Raw genomic sequence first — 14,134 nt, 5'->3', positions numbered from 1 at the left:
AAAACCCATTTGGCAGCTGTGCATTAGACAACATACTTCTGACCTTCTCTTGTATGGTCCTATTCATCCTCTCAGCAACACCATTTTGAGGAGGATTGTAAGGAGCAGTAAGTTCACGTTTTATACCTTTTGACTCACAAAAGTCCTGAAAGGCCTTTGAAACATACTCTCCACCATTGTCAGTGCATAAGCATTTAAGCTTCTTGCCACTCTGATTCTCCACAAGTGTCACAAACGTTTTGAAAACACTAAACGCTTCATCCTTGTGCTTGAGAAAGTAAACCCATACTTTCCTCGAGTAATCATCTATAAATGTCATAAAGTAAGAAGCTCCCCCTAGAGATAGGTTAGGCATAGGTCCACACAAATCACTATGAACAAGTGCCAACTGTGTATCTCTTCTACTGCTTCTATGCTTATGTGGCTGCTGTGTTTGCTTACCATACAGACAATGTTCACAGAATTCAAAATCATTAAATGAAAAGCCAGGCAAATAACCAGAACGAGACAAGATTTCCATTCCCTTCTTGGACATATGTCCTAACCGGCTATGCCACAAAGAAACGTTCGGCTGCTCGGCTACATTGATTACATTTTTAGAGACATTTGATACATAAATCATGTAAAGTCCTCCAGACTTTACTCCATGTGCTACTGTCATAGAGCCCTTGGATATCTTCCACATGTTCTATCCAAAAGTGGTGACGTAGCCAGCATCATCAAGTAAACCTGTGCTGATCAAGCTCTTTGTAATTGCGGGAACATGTCTCACATTCTTCAGCGTGAAAGAAGAGCCATTCTGAAACTTCAATTGAACATCTCCAACACCTAAGATCTCACATATCTGCCCATTGCCTAGCCGAACATGATCTTTAGTGGTCACATAAGAGGTAAACCACTCCTTGTTTGGAGACACATGAAGTGATGTGCCCTGAGTCTATAATCCAGTCACTCAGTGCATTTCTATCAGATGCTGTAAGAAGAGCTGAGTCCATTGTATTCTTCAAGAAGTAGATGTCTCCTGACACTAGACTGTCATCCTCTGCAACATTGTTTGTCACATTTATTTCTTGAATCTTCACTGAGGACTTGTTCTTCTCACCATGGTCTTCAGCTTTCTCTTTGCCTTTTTCTGCTTTCCATTCTCTGCAGTCTCTTTTCATGTGACCCTTCTTGCCACAATGGTAGCATTCTATGTCACTCTTGCCTTTAGCACTGCGGGACTTGCTACGAGACTGATTCCTCTTTCCACCTTTGTACTTTTCTTTGGTCCTTCCCCTGACAACTAAGGCTGTTCCTTTGCCTTTGTCCATTTTCTTTCTATTGGTTTCTTCAGTAAGTAGACTTCCTTCTACACCTGCTATGTTCAAACCATCTGGAGGTGCAGAATTACTCAAAGCTGTGCGAAAAGTGTCCCAACTTTCCGGCAATGTGATCAACAGGAACATAGCTCTAACAGGTTCATCAAACTTGACACCTTGAGCTAACAACTGACTGTAGATTGTGTTGAATTCATTCAGATGATTGGACATAGGTGTCCCTTCTTTCATCTTCAAGTCAACAAGCTTCTTAAGCCAGTATACCTGTGAAGCTGCACTCTGCTTCTCATAAAGATCACTCAGCTTTAACCATGCTTGATAAGCCGACATCTCGTCTGCTACATTGAAGTAAACGCTTTCTGCCAAAGTCAGCATAATGGTAGAAAGTGCCAATTCATCCATTTCGCTCCATTCATCTTCTTCCATATCTTCTGGTTTTGTCCCCTTGAGCTTTATAGGTTTTATCTGCTTCTTTTGTACCAACACGTGCCAAATCTGCTTCTTCCACAATGGGAAATTGGTTCCATCCAGCTTCTTGATATTGTAAAGAGCAGTGGCCTGTGATCCAGCCATAGCTATGCTTCACAGTGGTTTACTTTCCTGGGAAAAATTCGGCAGAGTTTCCTCTGTAAACTGACCTCTAAACCAATATCAAACTGTCAAATGAACAAGAAAGCTTCAGATTCTATATAAATTTCGGCAGAGTCTCCTTTGTAAAATGGCTCTGGTGTACTCAAAAAACAGACCAAAAAACAGCTCAAAAAACACTGTCTCTCTGACACTGTAAGCTGCGGGTAAACCTGTGCTGCAACTGTACTGTCTCTCACTGTCCTGTCACTGTCCTGTAAGCATAGACTGTGACAATGCCACAACGGCAGTAAAGCAAAGATGCAATCCCAACTATCTAACTCACAGTCAATACATCCTAGCTGCCTATCTAAGGGTGCTCGAGGGATTGCTCCATGACCTGTATCACCGAAAGGATCTCACATTCGAGAATCCCCAGCTCAATAAAACCTCACTCGACCCTCAACAAAGGTGCAGTTAAAATTTGACAGTACAACATACATCATCTCTGACAATACATCCCATGTGGAAGTACCTGCAATGCCAGGATGAAATCTGGAATATCAAGCAGCAAACACAAGCTACCTGATGAACTAGTGGATGTCGCCTACAGTCTGTGTCTAGATGCGCCCGTGTCGTATGTGACACGCCTCCGAGAACTGTGAGCCGTCCTTCGATGTGTAGACAGCCACAAATCAACACTCTGTGAGTGTCGATATCCTTAGCACCTGCAGTCGTAGGCCGAAAAAACCCAAATTTGCAGAGTCGGATCTGCACCCCGAGACCACGTAGTCGAAAATGGCTGTGCAGACCTGTCGAGAACTGGCCGAGACCGCTGACTCGAGATGAGACCTCTAATGAATGACTGAATAATCTGAGAAGAACCTAGCCCTATGGGCTATCCCACAAGATTTGGGGCCGTGTCTTTGCCTGTCGAATTTCACTCCAATCTGAGCTGGTGACTCTAGCCTCCTGCAGTGCTGCCCCGAGCCTCGATCTGAGCTCTGATACCAGTTGAAGGAGTACGAGCGGAAGTGCGACACGAGAGAGAGTGCGAGAAGAAGAGCACAATGATATGGTGAACTCGCTCTACTGTAATGTGTAGAGCATAGTGAGTTCTTATTAGGTTTTTACAAAAGAATATGTGTACATACCTGGCGGCCCGCCCACTTACCTGGGCGACCACATTGGGCTTTATACCCCAACATAGAACTTATGCTAATCTGTTGTGGAGACTAATTGTGTGCGTTGGTTCAGTTGAGCCAGTGGATGAGAAAGAAGCTTCCACATCATCTATGCACGATGTGGACGAGGTCTTTGACCTTGATGCCATGCTGCTAAAGTACAAGAACTTTGAAGGTGGGAAAATTGTTGAGGGTGGTGATCAAGACATTCTGAAGGAGACAACTCCGTCCGCAAGCAACCAAGGTAATGTCAGTTTTGTTATCTGTCTCCTCCCATGTCTGAATTATGGTCACCGTGCTCATTGTGGTCACAATATGCTGTCCAGGTACTGATGCCTGTAAGGAGGACAATGTAGCTGAGGCAGAGGATCCTGAAATGGAATCAACCCTGCAATTTGTAGCGGTGGAGATGCGAAAGAAGAGAAAAAAGCAAATGGAGGACGAGCTGTCCCAGGATCCCAAAAAGAGTACTGGCATACTCCCCCCAAAAACCAGAGCATGCAAGAAGCTTTAGCTTCTTGAAGCTTTAGCTTCTTGAAGCTTTAGCTTCTTGAAGCTTTGTATCTTTTTTTTTCATGCTATCTTTTTTAGATTGCAGCTTTGTATCTTTTTCCCCGGCAATATAAATTTAAGTATTCTCTCTTAGTTTCTCTACAGTTAAAATTCGTTTGATTGGCTCAAAACCCCCACCGCCCACTGATGAGGTAGAGCACATTAATCGCCAGCTTCCTTGCTACAAAATGTCTCGCTTCCCAATCCATAGAGATTTGGCAGTAATTGTAGACTTCAACAATGTGCTTGCTTGTGTGCATGATAAGCGCAAAGGATTGGAACCCCCAGATTTAAACACAATGTACTTTGACAAAGTAAAGGGGGATGATACCGTCACCTACTATGTACGGAACAACGCAGAATAATCATTGCTTGGACTCAGTCAGATAGTAGAGACTTTTATGTGGTCGTCGCGCGCCTGCCACAATATTGAGAAGGGTATGGACAAGTGCCTATCTCAAGCCAAGCGCTGTCTGAGTGGGTGGCTGGCACAAAACTGCTGCCATGTTAGCAGTTGGGAATTGGAAACCCCCCAAAGCAAATGTTTTTCAAAAAACTTGAAACCTTTTGGCACCTCTTTCCTAAGTTCAATAAGTCTAACACTTTACTGCTGGATGATTCCCTTTATAAGATTTACTTCAATGATCCCAATAACTTTGTCATTCTGCCTGGGATAGAAAGAAAAATGAGAGGCAGTGGGAAAATTTTCTCAAAGAAGATGTTGCCTCATTCATAATACAGTGGGTTGAGACTCCTGACAGAGCCAAGAGTGTTAGGGAATGTCCATTTGATGCCAAGACGGATGAACTTGCACAAATGAACTGGAATCTGGCACATGGAAAAGTACGGGCACAACAAGAAATTCTTGCACCGAAAATGCAAGGTCCAGCAACCAACTATAAGCGGCCACGTCGGCAAGAATGGCCAGAGCAGTCTACTAACTGACTGACTTTACTCTTTGAAAACGCTAACTCCCTGTAAAGCAAAGTGTTCTTGTATCTAAACCTGAATATACTATGAAGAATTTTGAAAGTCAACTGTTTACTGCTGCTGTCAAGTGGAATTTGTGTTAAGTGTTGGTTAAGTGGTCAAGTGGTTTAAAGTGGGTGGTGATCAGGTGGTCAATAGTGCTTGTCAAGTAGTATAAAGTGCTTCAAAGTGCTGGTCAGGTGGTCAAAAGTGGTCCAAAGAGCTGGTCAAGTGGTTCATAGTACTTGTCAAGTAGTATAAAGTGCTGGTCAGGTGGTCCAAAGTGGTCTAAAGAGCTGGTCAAGTGGTTGTTAAGTGGTGGTCAAGTAGTACAAAGTGCTGTCCAAGTGTTTCAGGAGTTTGGTCAAGTGGTTCAAAGTTTGTTGGTCAGTTGGTTCATGAGTGCTTGTCAAGTGGTTCACACTTTTTAAGCACTTTCAAGCACTTTGTGGCACTTCAAAGCACTCTGAGGCACTCTGAGGCACTCTGTGGCACTTTCAAGCACTCTGAAGTACCCAAGCGCTCTGAAGTACTCTAAAGTACTTTGAAGCGCTTTGAAACACTTTGAAGCACTATGCAAAACTTTAAAACACTTTTGGGCTCTTGAAGGCACTCTGAAGTGTACTTGGAGAACACTCTAAAGCACTTTGAAACACTTTTAAGCACTTTGCAGCACTTTAGGACCCCTGAAAGTACTGTGAAGCACTTTGTGGCACTTCCAAGCAACCTGTCATGCACTTTGGTGCCCTTTGAAGCATTATGTAGCACTGTAAAGCACTTTGGGGCACTTGAAAGCACTTTCGTGCACTTTAAGAGCACTCTGAGGCACTTGATAGCACACTGAAGCACTTTACCAACACTTTGGTGCACTTTGGAAGCACTCTAAACTACTTGGTAGCACTTTAAAAGAACTTTTGAGTACTTTGTGGCACTTCAAAGCGTTTTGAGGCACTTGGTAGCACTCTCAAGCACTCTAAAGTACTTTGAAGCGCTTTGAAACACTTTGAAGCACTACGCAACACTTTAAAGCACCTTTGGGCACTTGAAAGCACTCTAAAGTGCACTTTAAGGACTCTTTGAAAGCACTTCAGTGCTATTAAAGAGAATTCTGAGGCACTTTATGGCACTCTGAAGCACTCCAAAGAACTTTAGAGTTTATAAAGCACTTCTGAAGCACTGTAAAGTACTTTGTGGCACTTTCAAGCACCATGAATGAAGCACTTTTTAGCACTTTCATGCACACAGAGATGCACTTTTCTAGCGCTTTCAAGCATTTGCAGGCTCTAAGTGATGCATTTTGAAGCACTTTGAGACACTTATATTCAAAGCTTTTGCAAGCACCCAAAATTACTAAGTAAAGCATTGTGACACACTTTTAAGATGTTCTGGATGATATACCTGAGGTAAATCGAGGAGATGCGCCAAATGCACCACATGTGCACTCTTGCAGATTCTCTTTCGAACGACATCTTCGATGAAGTCCTACTGTCTTCGCAACATCATTATTTCTCATTACATTGTCAGCCCCATTGACTTCGTTGAGGCATGCCATGACAGTAGCCCGTTTCAAAAATAGCTCATTGTTTGAACGAGGAGTCTTCACCTCAAACAATGTATGACAAATGTTAGAGAAAATCAGCCTCCCAACTGTCTCCTATGTGGGTTGCAACACTGAGAACGTTGGATGACTGAGAAGTTGCTGTAGAATGCTCCATTAAAGACCCTCGAAAAGCCCGTTTGTTTGATTACGCCAATACTTAGCAACTGCCTTACATATTTTCTTTGCCTCCTGCTTATCAATGTCACCATCCTCTCACGCTCGTGCCATCCTTTTTTGCATGTTTCTTTGTTCTCTCTTCTTTACAGCGCCCAATAGTTTTGTAGACTCGGTAGAAGATCCCTTGGGATATGCTGTGTAGCAGATAATGGAGGAAGGTAAAGGGGGTTTGTACTACCATTATGAGTATTATGTGATTCCATGTGGAACGTGTGAGGATGCAATTGACACGACAATGAAGACAGTCAAAATAGTGCCATAGTACTCATGGAGAGAGAGAGAGAGAGAGAGAGAGAGAGAGAGAGAGAGAGAGAGAGAGAGAGAGAGAGAGAGAGAGAGAGAGAGAGAGAGAGGTTTTGTTGAAGCTGAATATGGCTAGCAATGAGGAGCTGGTTGATATGGCTTTGTGATGCGCCGCAAGCACCTGCAACGGCTATGGAGGAACGAGGAGAGAGAGAGAGAGAGAGAGAGAGAGAGAGAGAGGAGAGAGAGAGAGAGTAGAGAGAGAGAGGAGAGAGAGAGAGAGAGAGAGGAGAGAGAGGAGAAGGAGAGAGAGAGAGAGAGAGAATGGGCACAAGAGGCGGAGGGACCCATTGAGGCCGCGTTGCAGAGAGCCCAGAGGAGTGGCGGTGAGAGGGAATTTAAATGCACAGACAGTTTGCTACTTTAAGATTTAGTATTAAAGTGAAATGGAATTTCCAGCCCGCCTAAATTCAACCTCTCAGCCAAAAAGATTTTATCTTTCCTTTATATGAAATGAAAATGAATAATCCACCACCATTTCATCTCCTCCCAAAGGAGTGTCCAAGACACTCCTTTTTGGTACCACCTAAACATGCTATCACCCATTTCCTAAACTTAAGATCTAGCTTAGCACGCAACTCCCTTGGTACATGTGCACAAGTCTCACAGTCGAATGTTCTAAGTTTATCATAATGTGTCTTGACCATACAACGATACATGAAATTGTAATGAGGCATGTGGTGATCTATTGATCAAATACACAGCAATGTATAATGCTTCAGCCCAAAACCCTTGTGGTAGATTGGCTTTTGATAGCATAGACATTATCCTCTCTTGGATGGTGCTATTCATTCGTTTGGCAACACCATTTTGTGCCGGAGCTGTAAACTCATGCTTCATTCCACTACTTGAGAGTAGAAGTCTGTAAACTCTTCGGAGACATATTCTCCACCATTGTCTGATCTCAAAGCTTTCAACTTATGTTCAGATTGAGTTTCCACACTAGATAAGAATTCTTGAAGCAAGAAAAGGTCTCATCTTTAGACTTCATGGCATAAAACCAAACATGTCGTGTTGCATTGTCAATGAATGTGACAAAGTAGGATGCTTCACCATGTGATATTTAGAAGGCATAGGCCCACATAAATCACTGTGCACATGCTCTAAGGGTTTGCTTTCTTTTTCAAAAGAATGTGTACGATGTGTCCATGTTTGTTTTCCATATTGACAGTGCTCACAAAAAGGAAAATTTGAAAATGATAAAGACGGTAAGTAGCCAAACGAGAAAGCGTTTCCATTCCCTTCTTCGACATATATGACCTAACCAGCTATGGCACAAAGCAACGGTTGGCAGCTTAGTTACAAAAAGAGCATTGTTTTTATCAAATACATAAAGAGGATATAATGAAACCAACTTTTGAACCATGGGCTATAATAAGATGACTTTAGCAATGCGCCAAGACTGTTGGTGAAAAGTGACTTTGTAACCCAAGTCATCAAGACGTCCAACTGAAATCAAATTGGCGTGTTAGGATTTGGAACACGACGCACATTATGGATTATAAACTTCATGCCATTAGCCATCTCCATGGCAATTGCACCTATGCCCACAATGTCACAAGAGTAACTGTCACTAAGTGTAACAAAGCCATTGGTATCTTTGTATGTAGTAAACAATCTCTATGAGGTGTGACATGCAACAAAGCCCGAATCAAGAAACCATGTGTGGGACACTTCACCACTAACAAGTAGTTCAGTTGGCATAGAACTTTGTAAAGTCAAAGTTTCTTGTGCATCAAAATACGTCTGAATGTTCAGTCAACACATTAATGTCTTGCGCATCATTGTCATCTTGAAAAATGTTCAGCTCTTCAATCTTAACTGAATCTTTGGCTTTTCGTCTTTTAATCATGATCCCTGGACTTTTTTCTTGCCCTTATCATGCTTCCAAGCATGACAATATTTCTTTATGTGACCATACTTATCACAATAATGGCATTGTATATTGCGGCGACCACGAGACTTTGATCTACTTTTTGACGCATCTATATTGCCCTCTTTTTTGAATTCACTGTGCCAAGAACAACCTTTACATTGTTTATCATCCTTTTGCACATGATGAGCTTTGCCATGATGCGAGCTACTCATAGTCTTTCGAGCATTTCCTCTGACAAAAGAGAACTAGTGACATCATTGTACAAGAGTGTACCATTAGGAGCAATATTAGTGACAATTGTGCAAAAGATATCCCATGATGGTGGCAGCGAACAAAGCAAGAAGATTGCTTTCATCTCATCAAAATTTGGGCAAACAAAGAGTCAAAGTCACTGATATGACTGGCAACAATGGCTGACTCCTTCATGCGAAGGTTAAAGAGTTTTTGCATCATGAAAACCTTATTACTAGCCGTATCTTTTTTATAAGTGTTGCATAACTTTTGCCATTAAGCATAGGCAATATCACATTCTAACACTGAAAGTATACTAAATCGGCAAGGTGCAGTTTAATGGTAAACCTACATAGCTCATCAAGCTCTTCCCGCTGAAAGTGAGTCAAGTTCATGTCTTCAGTTCGGGCCGCATAGATAATAGGCAATTTCTGTTTCTTTTGGATAAGCACATTTGCATTTGGTTTTTCCAAGCTAAAAATTAGTGCCATCAAACTTCTTTATGTCATAGATATCACGCTCGTTGGTAGTAGACATTATGACAAGTCCAAGAGATTCTGGGAAAATTTTGGCAGAGTCTCCTTTATATTTGGGACTATATCAATCAAAATATAAGAGACAAATTGACCAATATGTCAATCAAAGTGCATACAGAGGACAATTCCACTCACAAGGCATACAATATAGAGATTAATTGAGGTGCATAAATTGTCACACTGATGATAGACCGCCAACTTGGCATCAAGAGCACCTATCCCACTCTATACATGTCCTAGGGCGAGGTCACGTAAGGGTAACTCAAGCTACCTATATCTCCGAAGGTATCTCCACATTGAGAATACCTTAGCTCAAGAAAACTCACCACGACCCTCTCAACATAGGATATGCAACAAACGTATAGCCAAGTCTCAAAAATGGCTATCTTTAGGACCAAGTCTCAAAAATGACCGGGATGCCGTATAAGCCAAAAGTGGCTCCTCAAAGGGTGTACAAAGGCAGTATCCACAAATAACGTACAAGTGATAATGCGCTCAAACAGGCGCCAAAAGCATATGCATACAACCTTCCACCTGAGAGCGAAACCACTACCAAAAAACACGCTCTAAGAAAGAGCAAACACTGCCACAAAACAAAATGTGGAATCTTCAATGCACACTTACAAAAAACGGTAGTAATATGATAGTAAATCGGCAAAGCTATGCCAAACCATAGTCTCAAGTTGCACCAAATCACTTGCATAAAGCATAGCCAACTCAAAACTCTTATAAATATTTGTAGTTAATTTATTATGAAGTTGATGCTACATTGGACCTCAAGCTCAAGATTTGAGCCTAGACGGGGTCAAGGATAAGTTTTTGCAACACAAAGCTTAGATTGAACTCAACTCTCAACTTTGAATTCAACTCATTGTTCCGCTTCAACTGTAGTTCCATTCAAAGCAAGGTGCGAGAGTCCAGAACATGAGTTTATGTTTCCAAGGTATCCATATCCAAGATAACTGGAAGTGTGGTTGGATCTTAAACTCAAAATTGAGATTTTTGGTTTTTAAATTTTTGAGATATTTGTTCAATAAACTATGAAGTGGAGTTTTGTAGATCAAACGCAATTGAAAAGGCATGTTTTCCAATAAATCAAGGATCAAATATCCACCTATGTGTAGTGTGTGTGTGTGTGTGTGTGTGTGTGTGTGTGTGTGTGTGTGTGAGAGAGAGAGAGAGAGAGAGAGAGAGAGAGAGAGAGAGAGAGAGAGAGAGATGGGTTTCTCCAAACAAAAGATGGGAATTATTTATAGTTGTATTAAAGCTCATGAGAAAGCACATGTATCGGCTAAATTTTGCAAAAATTGAAAAGAAAGTAAATTATGGTAATTACTCAAAGATATTTGTATTGTATTGTTAGAAAAACTATAAGCTCAAACGAATGTAGTGTAGATGTTATGATTTGGTTCTCTCTCATCTATATCTTCTCTCTTTACATTCAATACACACACACACACACACACACACACACACACACACTATATATATATATATATATATATATATATATATATATATATATATATATATATATATATATATATGGGGAAATTAAAAAATTGGCCCTTACATGGCAGAGGATTTTTAAGATATTGAGCTAGACCCCAAGCTCAATTTTTGAGCCTCAAAGCTTAGATTGAACTCAACTCATGAGAAAGCACATGTATCGGCTAAATTTTGCAAAAATTGAAAAGAAAGTAAATTATGGTAATTACTCAAAGATTTTTGTATTGTATTGTTAGAAAAACTATAAGCTCAAACGAATGTAGTGTAGATGTCATGATTTGGTTCTCTCTCATCTATATCTTCTCTCTTTACATTCAATACATATCATATATATATATATATATATATATGGGGAAATTAAAAAATTGGCCCCTTACATGGCAGAGGATTTGTAAGATATTGAGCTAGACCCCAAGCTCAATTTTTGAGCCTCAAAGCTTAGATTGAACTCAACTCTCAAGGTTGAATTCATTAATCTTGTAATTTGTTCAACATTCAACTCATTGTTCCTCTTCAGAGTAATTCCATTCAAAGCAAGGTGTGAGAGTCCACAACATGAGTTTATGTTTCCAAGGTATCCATATCCAAGCTAAGTGGAAGTGTGTTTGGATCTTAAACTCAAAATTGAGATTTTTTGTTTTTCAAAATTTTGAGATATTTGGTCGATAAATTATGGATTGGAGTTTTGTAGATCAAGCACAATTGAAAATGTATGTTTTCCAATAAATCAAGGATCAAATATCCACCTGTGTGTGTGTGTGTGTGTGTGTGATGTGTGTGACGAGAGGAGAGAGAGAGAGATGAGAAAAGATTTTTGTATTGTATTGTTAGAAAAACTATAAGCTCAAACGAATGTAGTGTAGATGTCATGATTTGGTTCTCTCTCATCTTATCTTCTCTCTTTACATTCAATAATATATATATATATATATGGGGAAATTAAAAAATTGGCCCCTTACATGGCAGAGGATTTGTAAGATATTGAGCTAGACCCCAAGCTCAATTTTTGAGCCTCAAAGCTTAGATTGAACTCAACTCTCAAGGTTGAATTCATTAATCTTGTAATTTGTTCAACATTCAACTCATTGTTCCTCTTCAGATGTAATTCCATTCAAAGCAAGGTGTGAGAGTCCACAACATGAGTTTATGTTTCCAAGGTATCCATATCCAAGCTAAGTGGAAGTGTGTTTGGATCTTAAACTCAAAATTGAGATTTTTTGTTTTCAAAATTTTGAGATATTTGGTCGATAAATTATGGATTGGAGTTTTGTAGATCAAGCACAATTGAAAATGTATGTTTTCCAATAAATCAAGGATCAAATATCCACCTGTGTGTGTGTGTGTGTGTGTGTGTGTGTGTGAGAGAGAGAGAGAGAGAGAGAGAGAGAGAGAGAGAGAGAGAGAGAGAGAGATGGGCTTCTCCAAAGAAAAGATGGGAATTGTTTACAATTGTATCAAAGTTCATGAGAAAGCACATGCATCGGTCAAATTTTGCAAAATTTGAAAAGAAAGTAGATTTTGGTAATCACTCAAAGATATATATATTTCATTGTTAGAAAAACTATAAGCTCAACCGAATGCAGTGTAGATGCCCCTTACACGGTAGAGGATCTGTAAGATATAAAGCTAGAAGGTCTTAATAATGGACTGAAATTGACAAATTGGAGCATATGGTTCTTGAGGATATGCAGGAAAAAAAGAATTAAAAGTTTGATGGTGATTGCCAAGATATGCTTGCGAAAACTGTTAACAAGGAGAAAACCATGCATTGCCTATAAATCAAGAGCCAGCTTCAAGTACTTGTCTTAAATGCTCATACCAACCACACATGCCGTGATTGCCAAGATATGCTTGCGAAAACTGTTTAACAAGGAGAAACCATGCCACAACCATGCATTGCCTATAATCAAGAGCCAGCTTCAAGTACCTTGGCCTTAATGTCCATACCAAGCACAAATGCCGTGAATGTTCGATGCATCATTTTGAAGCCATGAACTGAGCCTACTATTGTGCATTTGAAAACATGTGTCAATATCAAATGTTAGCTTCTCATGAAATATCTCTTTGACACCTGCTAATGCCTATATTTTGCTACGGCATTGAAATGTGGGGTTGTATCATTAGTGCACTCTCCACCAAGAGCATTAAAGACGCTAGTGAAGAATCACACAAACACAAGTGGGCATGGAGATGGAAGAAGAAGTACATACGAGCATGGTTTTCATCTCTACTAGTGTACTAGATAGCCATGAGGTATAGATAGAAAATTGCGACACGCATACCTTTTGAGTATCATTCTTCCTTCTTGGCTATTATCATGATGTGTAAACACACGTAGGATCGTCGGGTACGTGTTTTTGCCGCGGCACTAGGAGAGAGGCAGTTTTCTGGTGGCTTGTATATGCACCCACGACTCCAAAAGTAGGGAATTATCTCAATGCAATAAGGCCGGCGTGGCATCAGTCCACAGGGCAAGCGTGGGGCGGAGCAGGTATAAAAGCCAGAGAGAGCACGCTGGGTAGCGCATACCTTTCTCGGCCTTTTGGCTAAGATCAAGTGTAGTATCTGTTCTTATCAGTTTAATATCTGATACGTGGTCCATCGGGCCACATGATATTAACCTAATTTTTCTCACGGGGGCAGCCCCCTCCCGGCAGCTTGCTGCCCGGGGGCTGCGCGCGTCGCCTCTGTATTGCACTGCCTCAGAGGCCTGGCGCACCCCCTTCCAAATTTTCAAACTCAAATCTCTTCTGCGATGGCCCCACAAAACGCTTTGAAACTTGTCTGCTGTGATGAGCAGTGGCTGATGACGAATTGGATTTCGTTGCTTTGAGACATGCCAATTTCGGGATTGCTCAGAGGAAAAGAGCTTGATAGCACATCGAGAGTCTTGCATTGAGATTGCAAGGCTCTTAGGCCTACTGGAGGTTGTGTTTCAAGAGATGGCATGCTGGCTTTTGCATCACTTATTGAAAGTGTTACTTTCTTGCATCCTGTCAAAGCGCATGTTGAGGTTGCATCTGATGCAGGTCCTAAATCCTTGGTAATGAAGTTTGCATAAACCATACGCACCGGAATCCTGACAAGCCAAGACCTCTCTCTCATCGAAGTTGTCGCCCCTCAACGGAATGGCTCGATACCAATGGGAGGGCATCATAGAAAGATCTTAGACAATGATCATGCCTCCGCGGAGGAGGCCATACCACCCTATGCATACTTCCTATTGCATCCAAGATTGTTTTAAAAAAGTGGTTATGGTGGGGGGATTTTTTAATTTCTTTTGCTAAGGATTTGGTCTCGAGAGAGAATAT

General features: G+C 41.0%; 1 non-coding gene across 1 annotated transcript; it reads left to right on the top strand.

The window, feature by feature from the left end:
* The first annotated feature begins 13,348 nt into the window (after nt 1-13,348).
* Nucleotides 13,349-13,547, top strand: LOC147451728 (U2 spliceosomal RNA). The gene has a single exon (XR_015189059.1). It is a non-coding gene; the product is annotated as a U2 spliceosomal RNA (small nuclear RNA).
* Nucleotides 13,548-14,134: the final 587 nt, after the last annotated feature.

This window comes from Adiantum capillus-veneris, chromosome 8, assembly GCF_014529385.1.
Source record: "Adiantum capillus-veneris isolate H3 chromosome 8, ASM1452938v2, whole genome shotgun sequence".
Taxonomy (NCBI): Eukaryota; Viridiplantae; Streptophyta; class Polypodiopsida; order Polypodiales; family Pteridaceae; genus Adiantum; species Adiantum capillus-veneris.
The sequence above is the reverse complement of the archived record's forward strand: the minus strand, read 5'-3'. Positions and strand labels throughout refer to the sequence as shown.